Below are 10,500 nucleotides of genomic sequence, written 5' to 3' on the forward strand. Positions count from 1 at the left end.
TAGAGCTAAACTATACTTCACTCTAAGGACAACTTAGTGTTGATTCATTAAGATGTGCACCATAACTGCAATGTGAGTGAATGCTCCATTTAAAAAGAATCATCAAAAAGCACAAATCACTGCCTCTTGGATGCGCCCTTCTGGACCAAGATCAGGAGGAACTGTATATAAACTCCTCAATGAGAAAGAAGGGGGATGAGAAATATGCCTGGAGTGCGCCTGGGTGCCTCTGTCGGTTGGGCAGCTGCCTTCAGCTCTGGTCATGATCCCAGGGTCCTGGGATGGAGATCCACATCAGGCTCCCTGCTGGGTGGGGAGTCTGCTACTCCCTCTCCCTCTGCCTGCCACATTGCTTACTTGTGCTCTCTATCTCCTTCTGTCAAATAAATAAATAGAATTTTTAAAAATACAAAACAAAACAAAAAAGAAATATGTCTGGAAAATAAAGCAGATGGTTGGTTTTAGGGGTAAGTGCTGGGGTAGTGAAGAGCAGGACTTAAGCTGGGCAGTGTGCATGATGGAACCAGTGAGCTGAGGGAAGTGTTACATGGCTACAATGATAGGTATATAGTGGGAGGTGAGTATCCCCCAGAGGCTTTCTTCTTCCCGAGGTAGGAAGCTGGGTGAATAGTGGTTGAGGGGAGCAGTGGTAGCATTCCCACAGTAGGAGCAGTTTTCATTCATTCTGAGGAGTAGATGAGACTTGTAAGAATAATAGACACAACTTCGTATTTAGAATGAAAAATAGACAATTATGATAAAAAAGAATTCTATTTCTAGTTAAAGATAGTGATCTTTTCCACGTAAGGTCCAATTAAATAAACAGTAGCTATTATACATCAATTAAAAATTTTTCAAAAAATAAATGAATAATAAGTCAACAGTAGCTATGTCCAGACAGTGAAACATACATTAAAGCAATTAAAAACAGAGAGTGATCATCAAGGTCACAAATTTCCAGTAAATGCCTGAATGACTGAAAGTAGATAAAAGCACATTAATAAAACCCTGCAACTAAAATATGACTCATGATATTGAACAACCAGAGAGTGTCAGGAAAAGGAATTTATGTATAGTTGAGTCTATAAATTCGTGTGCATTTCAGATGAATTTATGACAGTGGAAAATAGAGAAACAAACACTATTTCTAGCATTATTACCTTATTCTGGTAAAAACTGTCCACAGAGCTACACATTAAAGTTTCTTATTTATTTTCACAAATATTGAAAGTAATAATAATGCTGTGGGTTATTAAAAAGAATGCACAGTCATTTTCAAGAAATTGAGAAATAGGGGCGCCTGGGTGGCTCAGTGGGTTAAGCCTCTGCCTTCAGCTCAGATCATGATCTCAGGGTCCTGGGATGGAGCCCCACATGGGGCTCTCTGCTCAGCAGGGAGCCTGCTTCTCCCTCTCTCTCTGCCTGCCTCTCTGCCTACTTGTGATCTCTCTCTCTCTATCAAATAAATAAAATCTTTAAAAATAAGAAATTGAGAAATATAGAAATACAAAAGAAACACACACACACACAGCAGAAAACAAAAGCAAGGATAAAGCCCAGAAATACTTCCACACAGAATTAATGGTGTTTATTTTGGTGAAATATGCCAGATCTATCTGTAAAAAATAGGATGACAGGAGTTCAAAACTGAGTACCAACTATTTAAACTATGATTAACAAAATATGTTAAATATTACTGAATTTGGAAAACACTGAGATGAAACTAAAGAATTCCAAGTGAATGTTTCTTTAGGATAGTTATAATGAATGACATGATAGCTATAATTCATAATATGATAGTTATAATGATTAATAATGAAAAAGTAGACACTGTCTTTTACTTATTTTTTTTTAAGCTACAATCCTGTTTTATATTATACACTGACATTTGATTTTGGGGAAAAAAACTGAAGTCAGCATATTTACACACTCTCCACTTCACCTCTCTCTGACTTTTTCACATGCACAAAATGCAGTTATTTCAATTTTACTCTTTAATTGTGCTTGATCTTTGTTATATATATGACTAGCTATAATGTTTACCAGTGAGAAATTGTCATGAGGTTTTAATTACCAAATTTTTTGTTCCCCATTAATATTCAAGAGTTGGTGTTGATTCTTTTAAAAAATTCATGATAACTATATTCCTTGGATTTTGTTTTACTTAAAAATGGTTGCTAATTTTAAATTGGAATGCCAAATTTACCAGATACTAAATTTTAGTGGGTTAAATTCTCATTATCTGTGAACATATATTAACAGTCTTCTGATATTGAGTGTTACCCTCAGTGGTAACATTCAATACACTCAACTTTTTTACAAGTTTTTCCACTTGTAAGAGTTTTTCCACTTTTTTACAAGTGGAAAACTTGTAAAAAAAAAATCTTCCTCAAATTAAACCTAACTTTAGCCCTAATTCTAAATTAATCCCTCAAATCAGCTCCTTCACTTGCAGTAAATGATTTCTGTCATACCCCCAACCTCATCACTATTTCTCACACATGCTCACTCTTTTCCTTTCAAGTTTCCATTCTGCAGAAGTTTGTAATCCTAAATTTAGAGGGGAAAGTTAGACTGTTTTAAATGCTAATAGTAAACATAACCTCCCCATATTCTTTCCAAAACATTAAAAATAACCAAGCTCTTCAACTTAATATTTCCTTGTCTTAAATTATGCTACTGTGAACAAAGACAAAGATTTGAGCAGAAGTCCATTTTTAGGAGATTGCTGGAAGAATCCTTACAGGAAGGGGTGAGTAAGCCAGGGAAAGAAAGAAAGTTGAAATACAGTAGGTCAAAAGCAAGAAACTTCTGGGGGCCACTAGAGATCTACCCACAGGAGACCTTTGAAAGACTGTATGAGTTGTTCCCCAGTGATGTCTTATCTATTGAGTGAGGAAGCCTGCTTATTTTTCCATCAACTCTACTCAACACCGGTTGGGGATTTCTTGCAGAGGCATTAATTTCCTATCACTTCCAGTGAAAGCCCTCAAGCAGATAGGCATTTGCAGTAGGAAGCAGTAAACAGAAACTGAGTGCTGAAGATACTTCTGAGCACTGCTAAATCCTGCCACAGCTAGGTGAGATCAGTTTTCAGCCCTGTCCCTGACTCCATCCTGTATCTGACACTGACCTATCCCAGTAGACAATTATTTGGGGTCCAATTTCACTTTAAATTAGTGATCAATTGCAATTTTATTAAGGGTTCCTAGCCCCATCTTGGGAAAGAATTTAGCAAGTGTCCTTCAACCTCTGTGCTGGTTAGAGATTAAAAAGAGGCAATATATCATAAGAGATAAAAAGCATGCTCTGTGTTGGTAGTGCAAATGTCTGGAAATTATTTCATGAACCATAGAAAAACAATATGACACCTCTTTCTCCAATCTCTCTTCCCTGATGTGCCAGGAGAAACAGATTTGGATAGTTAATGAAATTCTGAACTCTGTGCTAGCTCCTTACAAAGATATCTCACATTTTGGTATATGTTACTATCACCTAAAATCTTTTGTTAAAATGCATATTTCCAGACATCTAGGGTACTAGATTCAGTTGTTTCTGTGAGAGACCCAGGACCCTCCAGTTCTAATTAAGTGGCTTGAAATAATTTTGATGGTCCTTTAATTACATTTCCAGAACACTGTATAACATATTTCAGGGATATTTACATTTTAATTGACAATATTAGGAAAAAAAAAAGGAACAGGTTTTCTCTTCACTGTTAGCACTGGAAATTTATGAATAAAAGATCCAGAGAGAGTCAGACTCTAAAAATTCAAATATGTTAGATAAAAATGTTAGTATTTTAACTTAGTCCTCTACTCTGATTTTGACCTCCACCTCGTCCCCACTTATGCGGGAATATTATAGCAGATCTATTATATGCAGTTACCACCAAGAGGTGAACTAGAAGATGCTACTTTCAATAAGATATTTAAAAATTGGCAGAATGGGGGCAGGGATCAGTATCCCTGGAGAATTTTATAAATGTCATTTTGAGCTGGATGATGGTGTCAAGTGCTGGATAGAATTGAATTCACTGATCTCGATGAGAAAAATGGGATCTTAGAGGCCAGATAGCAGTGCACCCTCAGAGAGAAGGCTGGTGACCAAACTAGCACCAGCTCCCAGAAATATTAAAGATGGACAGTCTAGGGGCACCTGGGTAGCTCAGTTGGTTAAGCATCTAACTCTTGATTTCAGCTCAGGTCATGATCTCAGGGTTGTGAGATTGAGCCCTGAGTTGGGTTCTGTGCTGGGCATGAAGCCTGCTTTAGATTCTCTCTCCTCTCTCTCTCTGTCCCTCTTCTTACTCTCTCTCTCCCTCCTTAAAAAAAAATAATTAAAAAATATATATAGAGAGAGAGTCTATTAAGTGTTGCTTGATATGTACAGAAAAAAAAAGTCTAGGACTGATCGGCAGAACCCTTATTTAAGTGGAAACCATGAGGATGCTTAACCTCTTCCCTAATTTCTAGATGTTGGTCATATAACTGGAGATCTTTGACGGAGGGGGAGGGGAAATACTTGAAGATAATCTTACCATGTGGCCATAGGTTTAAACTGTGGAGCCTCCCATATACATTTCAAGATTTATGGAATCATAAATTATCAGGTAATTAGGTAATAGATAAATTTGGTCCAGGCAACCTTAATACAATTGATGAAAAAATTATGTGTTATTTTAAAAATCCCAAATGTAGACTAAATTCTATGTTGGTTTCTGACTACCATAGAGTTAAGTGTATTATGGCAGAAAGAGTTATTCAGAAGCCCCTGGAACTACACACTCCCACAAAAATAGTAAGTCAACAGAACTGTTGCATCCCTGAAGATTTGAAGAGATTACTATTTCCACCATCAAGGACCTGAGAGATGCAGATATACTGACTCCTATATTTGCCCTTTAACTTGCTTGGCTGCCTAGCACACAGACCAGCTGAGCAATGCATAATAATATTAAGTGGTCACAGACTAAATCAGGTGTTGATGATGATCAGAGCTTTGTTTTCAGATATGGTATCTTTATTTAAGGAAATCAAAACAGTCATTGGCACCTCAATGGCACTATATACTTCCTTTCTATTCCTATCAGTAAGAAAAATAAGAAGCAGTTATATTTACAAAACAGTACTAAAACAAGGGAGAAAAGTCTTAATCTTGTTCCAGGACTAAAACAATATACCAATGTCTGTATAATACAATCTGGGAAGATATTTATCATGTTCACATCCCACAAAACATCACAACACATTGGTTATTACCTTGATGGAATTATGCTAATTAGGCATTGGACAGAAAGACATAAACATCCCATATGTCTTAGCAATATAACTGTGTGATAAAGGGTGAGAGATGTACCTGGTTAAATTTTAAAGAAGTGCTCTAAAGGACGTCTCTTTTAAACTGAGCAAGACATGATAGAACATTTGTTTCACCAATGAAAAAGAGACACAATGTTTAGCGGCTGTGTTTACATTCAGCAATAACATATATCACACCTAGGTATGCTTTCCAATCCATTTATTGGGTAACCCATGAGACTGACAGATTTGAGCAGGATCTTGAGCAGAGAGGGTTCTGGTCATCATGAATTGAATATTTTTTTGATACACTATATCATAAAATTGGTCATGTAGGGCAGTATTCATTATATATTTGATGTGGTAGGTGACTGGAACCAAGGTCCAGAAGCCAAAAGCAAACTTAGTCAACAGTAGATTATAAGTCAACAATTTGTTGGAGAATGAAACTGAGAGGACATGACCACCAATTGACTCTCAAGGTGGAACCAGGCAACTGGAAGCTCCTAACCCACTCCCCTATCCCTTTAATGCACATTCCACTCAATGTTCCCACAGTTAAAACCATTTTCAAGGACTTAGTCTTGACAGAGAAAGATATTGTTGAGACCATCTGGACAGTATACATGACTGAACCCAGTCAAGATCTCTAAATAAACTTGTAAAATCCCAGTGGGTGGGTGCAGAGATACTCATCTTGCAGCTGCCCAAGACAAGCCTCATAAGTTAAGTTCTCTTGCTTATTAAACCTGCCACCTACCAATCCAGATGGCTTGCCTCTTTCTTTAGCTTCCCTTCAGCCTCTGTACACAGGGACCAGTTTACAAACCAATATAACCTTAATTTACTGACTTTCTGTCAACCTTCTAATGTCTCCAGTTAATACAGGAGAAAGAAATTCAGTCAAGATTAACACATGAATCTCCATAGTATGCCAGTACCAGTTGAAAGCTTGTCAGGAACTTAAAAATAGTAACATTGGACAATTGGTAACAAAGATGGGCTTCTTTGAGTAGATGCTGAGTGGAGAAATACTTGGATTTCTGGGATGCCAACAACAAGCATCTGAGGCAGTAGAAATGCTCAGTAATTAGGGGACAAGGTGGTCTATCACATAGGGATAGGTGGATGACTATCAGCCTCTTTACCTGGACATTCTAATAATGCCTTACAGGGTCTACAAACAACCATGATGTCAAGGAATTAGGCTAGTAACAGTCTCAATAACTTATGGGCCTGCTCGAACCACGCCGAACTGGTTAAAACTCAGCTCAGTGCCCCAAATTCCAACTTTCAGGAGCCAACAGTGAACCCTTAATGATATTGTTGTTTGGAGTAAACTAGTGTTTTCAGGTTGATTTTATTAGAATCCTCCCATTGTAACAAAGGACAGTTCATTTTCTGCCCTTTAATAGGTACATATGCAGTGCTTCAGCCAGTACCACCTAGAAGTTTCCAGAATGGCTTTTCTATTAACAAGGTATCCTATACCACATTATCTATAGTCTTTTTCTTTTTTAATTATGTTATGTTAGTCACCATACAGTACATCATTAGTTTTTGATGTAGTGTTCCATGATTCATTGTTGAATTATCTATAATCTATGGGCATATTTTTTCATATATATATATTTGTTCCCATAGAATCCACTGGTCATTACTTAGAAGCCAGTTGCGTTGATGGTTGAAAAGCTTACTGAAAGCTCATTTATGGCCTTGGAAGACAACATGCTGAGAAACTGAGGTGCCATCCAGTAAGCTGCAGCATAAGGCTTAAATCACTATATAAATAAAAATTTATATAGTGTTTCTCACTATCTGAAGACACAGGTTCAGAAACCAAGATAGTGAAAATGTTCTATCACCCAGGTACATTTAACAATCCCACACAAAGTAATATTTGCTGGTTGCCACAACCTTGAACTCCATTGTTTCGGAGATTTTAGTTCGCAGGGAAAATGCCTTCACTTGGAAAGATGATCTTAGCTTTGATGAATTGGAAGCTGAGTTAGTCCCCTAGCCATTTTAGAATCCCCCTACCCCTGAATCAACAGAAAGAAAAGGAGCTTACTTTATTGATTACTGTGATTGATCTGAATTTTCAGGGAGAAATAGGATTTCAGCTACATAATTTAGATAAGAATAATCATATTTGGAGTTTAAGGGAATCACTGATGGTTTTCCGCTTAATAATTCTACTCAAAAGAAATTCTGACAGCACAATAAAAACAAAACTCTTAAAGAATCATACCCTGCATAATGAGTTTTGGGGTCACCTCTCCAGGAGCAAAACAAAACACCTGTCTAGGTGCCAGGGGACTGTAAAAGCAATAGGGACTGGGTGGTTGAAGAAGGCAGTTATGATTACTAACTCAAAACTCACGAAGTAGAAATCATGCAGAATATGCTTTAAATGTATTATTTCCTTTTTCATCATTTCTAACCCCTGTTACCTTTGATTTTCTTTTCTTTTTTTCTTTCTTTTTTTAAGTTTTTTTATTTGTTTTAGAGAAGAGAGAGAGAGCCTGTGTGCTCATGAGTGGAGGGGGGAGTGGTAGGGGGAGAGGGAGAGAAATCCTTAAATAGATTCCCTGCTGAGCCCTACAAGGGGCTGGATCCCAGAACCCTGAGATCCTGACCTGAGCTGAAACCAAAATTGGAGGCTTAACCAAGTGAGCCATCCAGGTGACCCATACCTTTAATTTTCAATCAAAGGCAATTGCTTATCTCAAGTCTTTCTTCTTTAAATGCTTTTGTTTTGGTTGTTGATAGCTACTACTTCCCTGTTCCCTCCAGTTTAAGGGCAGTATTGACTCTGTTGCAACTAAGTACAGTTGACTTGCCCGTCCCTTTTCTTCACCTACACCTGCCCACACTTTGTAAATAGTACCTTTATTAAAAATTTCCTGAATTATTGTAATTTAAGATGTCATCTTCCTCATGTTGGAAGCTTGACTAATATTTCCTGTTGTTTTCGTTATGTGGATGTGCAATACTTCAAGTTTGCCAGCAGTTTTACCAAAAACAACCTGTATTTGTCATCTATTGTTCTCAATCCATAGATTTCAATTAATACTAGGAGAAAAGTTTTATTTTAGGATCTTGATTTTTGTTTATTTGTTTTATTTTCTTTGTACTTTTTATATGGCCAACATTTTAATGATTTCTCCAGTTGTCTTTTCAATATTAAATTTTAAATTATGATTTTTTATTATAAGACACTTCATCAAGATGTATTTTATTTTATGAAGAAGTTCATCCAGAAGTTTATTTTGTTTATTAGGAATAAAATAACCAATATGGAAGCATTTGCCATATACTGAATAGACCAAATATTAAAAATTGAGTTGAAGTCTCTTCCATAATCCTAATAATATTGTACTTCTAGAAACAGCTTGTTAACTTTCGTTATTCTGAATTACTTGTATTTATCTTGACCATATATGCCTTTTCTTTCTGTCTTAAGTGAGTTGAATCTATGTCTGTATCATTTTATAAGTACCTATTCTTGATTGATATTATACATAAAATATTTATCCAGGTCAAAATATATCGTTCTAATTATTTTTTGATATATACTATTGCATTGTGTAACTACCTAAAAATTGATTTATCAATTATCCTATGATTGCCTTATATGTCATTTCCAAGTATTTGCTTATACAAACAATAAAGTTGACTTCAACATTTTTTATCTCCTTGTATATAAATTTATATATATATGCATATATATATATATATATATATATATATATATAGTGTCTTTGGAGTTTTATAACAATGATTGGAATTGCTCTGATTAATAATTTTTTTTAAACTTTTAACTTTCTGCTTTCAGCATTTAACTTCCAAGTAGTTTTATTGTTATTTTGTTCTCTAAAGGTTATATTTTATTTTTTTTTAATTAGTATTTCATTTTCTTCTCTCTTGTGAACACCTGGTCTTATCTTAAAGGATGATATGGAAAACAAAGGCAGAAGGAAGTGTAGATAACAATTAAATGTCCTTATAATCTGCAGCCCCTTGACAAGCACTTGAAGCAGGCATTGTACAGTGTTCTTTTGGGAAGCTCCCAACTGTCTTAAAGTTAATGCAAAAAATAGCCTTAGTTGACAAAAGCAAGGGCTTCAGTATCCCATGAGTCTTCTTTAGCATATGAAAATCCTTTTGGAACTTCCCTTACCTTTATGTCCCTTCACCCCAAAGTATATAATCAATTGTTCCTCACAATCCCAGATCAGCAGCTATTTCTGCCCATTGTTCCTGTTCCTGTGCTTTTCATGAAACATTTTTGCACCTAAGATGTCTCAAGAATTCTTTCTTGGCCATCAACTCTGGGCCCCAAAGATGCTACTCCAAAAACACATTAGAGAATACCAAGACTGATTTTTTATTTTTATTTTGTCTTGTTTTCCATTGTTCCCCCAGATATTTACTGAGGTCTCTTCAATCCTCTTTTGTTGTTGCTGTTGCTGGTTTTCTTTGCCTTTTTTTTTTTTTCCTTTGTCTTTTATGGCAGAGGCTTGCCTGCTTTCCTCAGCTACCTGAACATCATCATCCTTTGCCATCTCCAGTAGCACGTGCAGAACTTAATGACTTGTCGGCATTCTGCAAGGTGAGTAGATGAGTAGATGTATTGCTTTATTTAGGGATACTCTAATATTCAGTGTTCTTAACACTTATTTATTTATTTATTTATTTTTTGCTTATCTTCTGATTAGAGTGTTTAGACTGAGTCTGGTGATTTCATGGGCAAAGTCAGGAAAGTTGTTGAGGGGCATAATATTTTGGATGTGGATTTCAATTCTTTGGGAAGGTGGTTTTACCATCTCTGGAGAATCCAATTTCACCGTTCTGAAATGGCTGAAGTTCTAGTGTTCTAACTGCCCCCTAATGAGATTTTCCATCAATCTAACTCAAACAGAGTTTTCTTTTTTATTATCATCAAGTTGATAAAGACATCACCAGATCTAAGTTTTCATCAACTTTTATTCTTTTACGTTCTCTTCTGTTTTCATAATTGTCTTTCTCATTATTTTTCTCAATTACTATCTTTGGAATATATCTCTGTATAATAAAGTTATTATAAGTAATTCAAGGGAAAGTTGTATTTAATAAAAAGCCTCTTTATTTCTTTAGTACTTTTAGATTAATTATTATTCTAGCAGAGATTTGGTAAGGATGCATTATTTATTCACCC

Source organism: Lontra canadensis, unplaced genomic scaffold, assembly GCF_010015895.1.
Source record: "Lontra canadensis isolate GAN:19392208 unplaced genomic scaffold, GSC_riverotter_1.0 scaffold22, whole genome shotgun sequence".
NCBI classification, from domain to species: Eukaryota; Metazoa; Chordata; class Mammalia; order Carnivora; family Mustelidae; genus Lontra; species Lontra canadensis.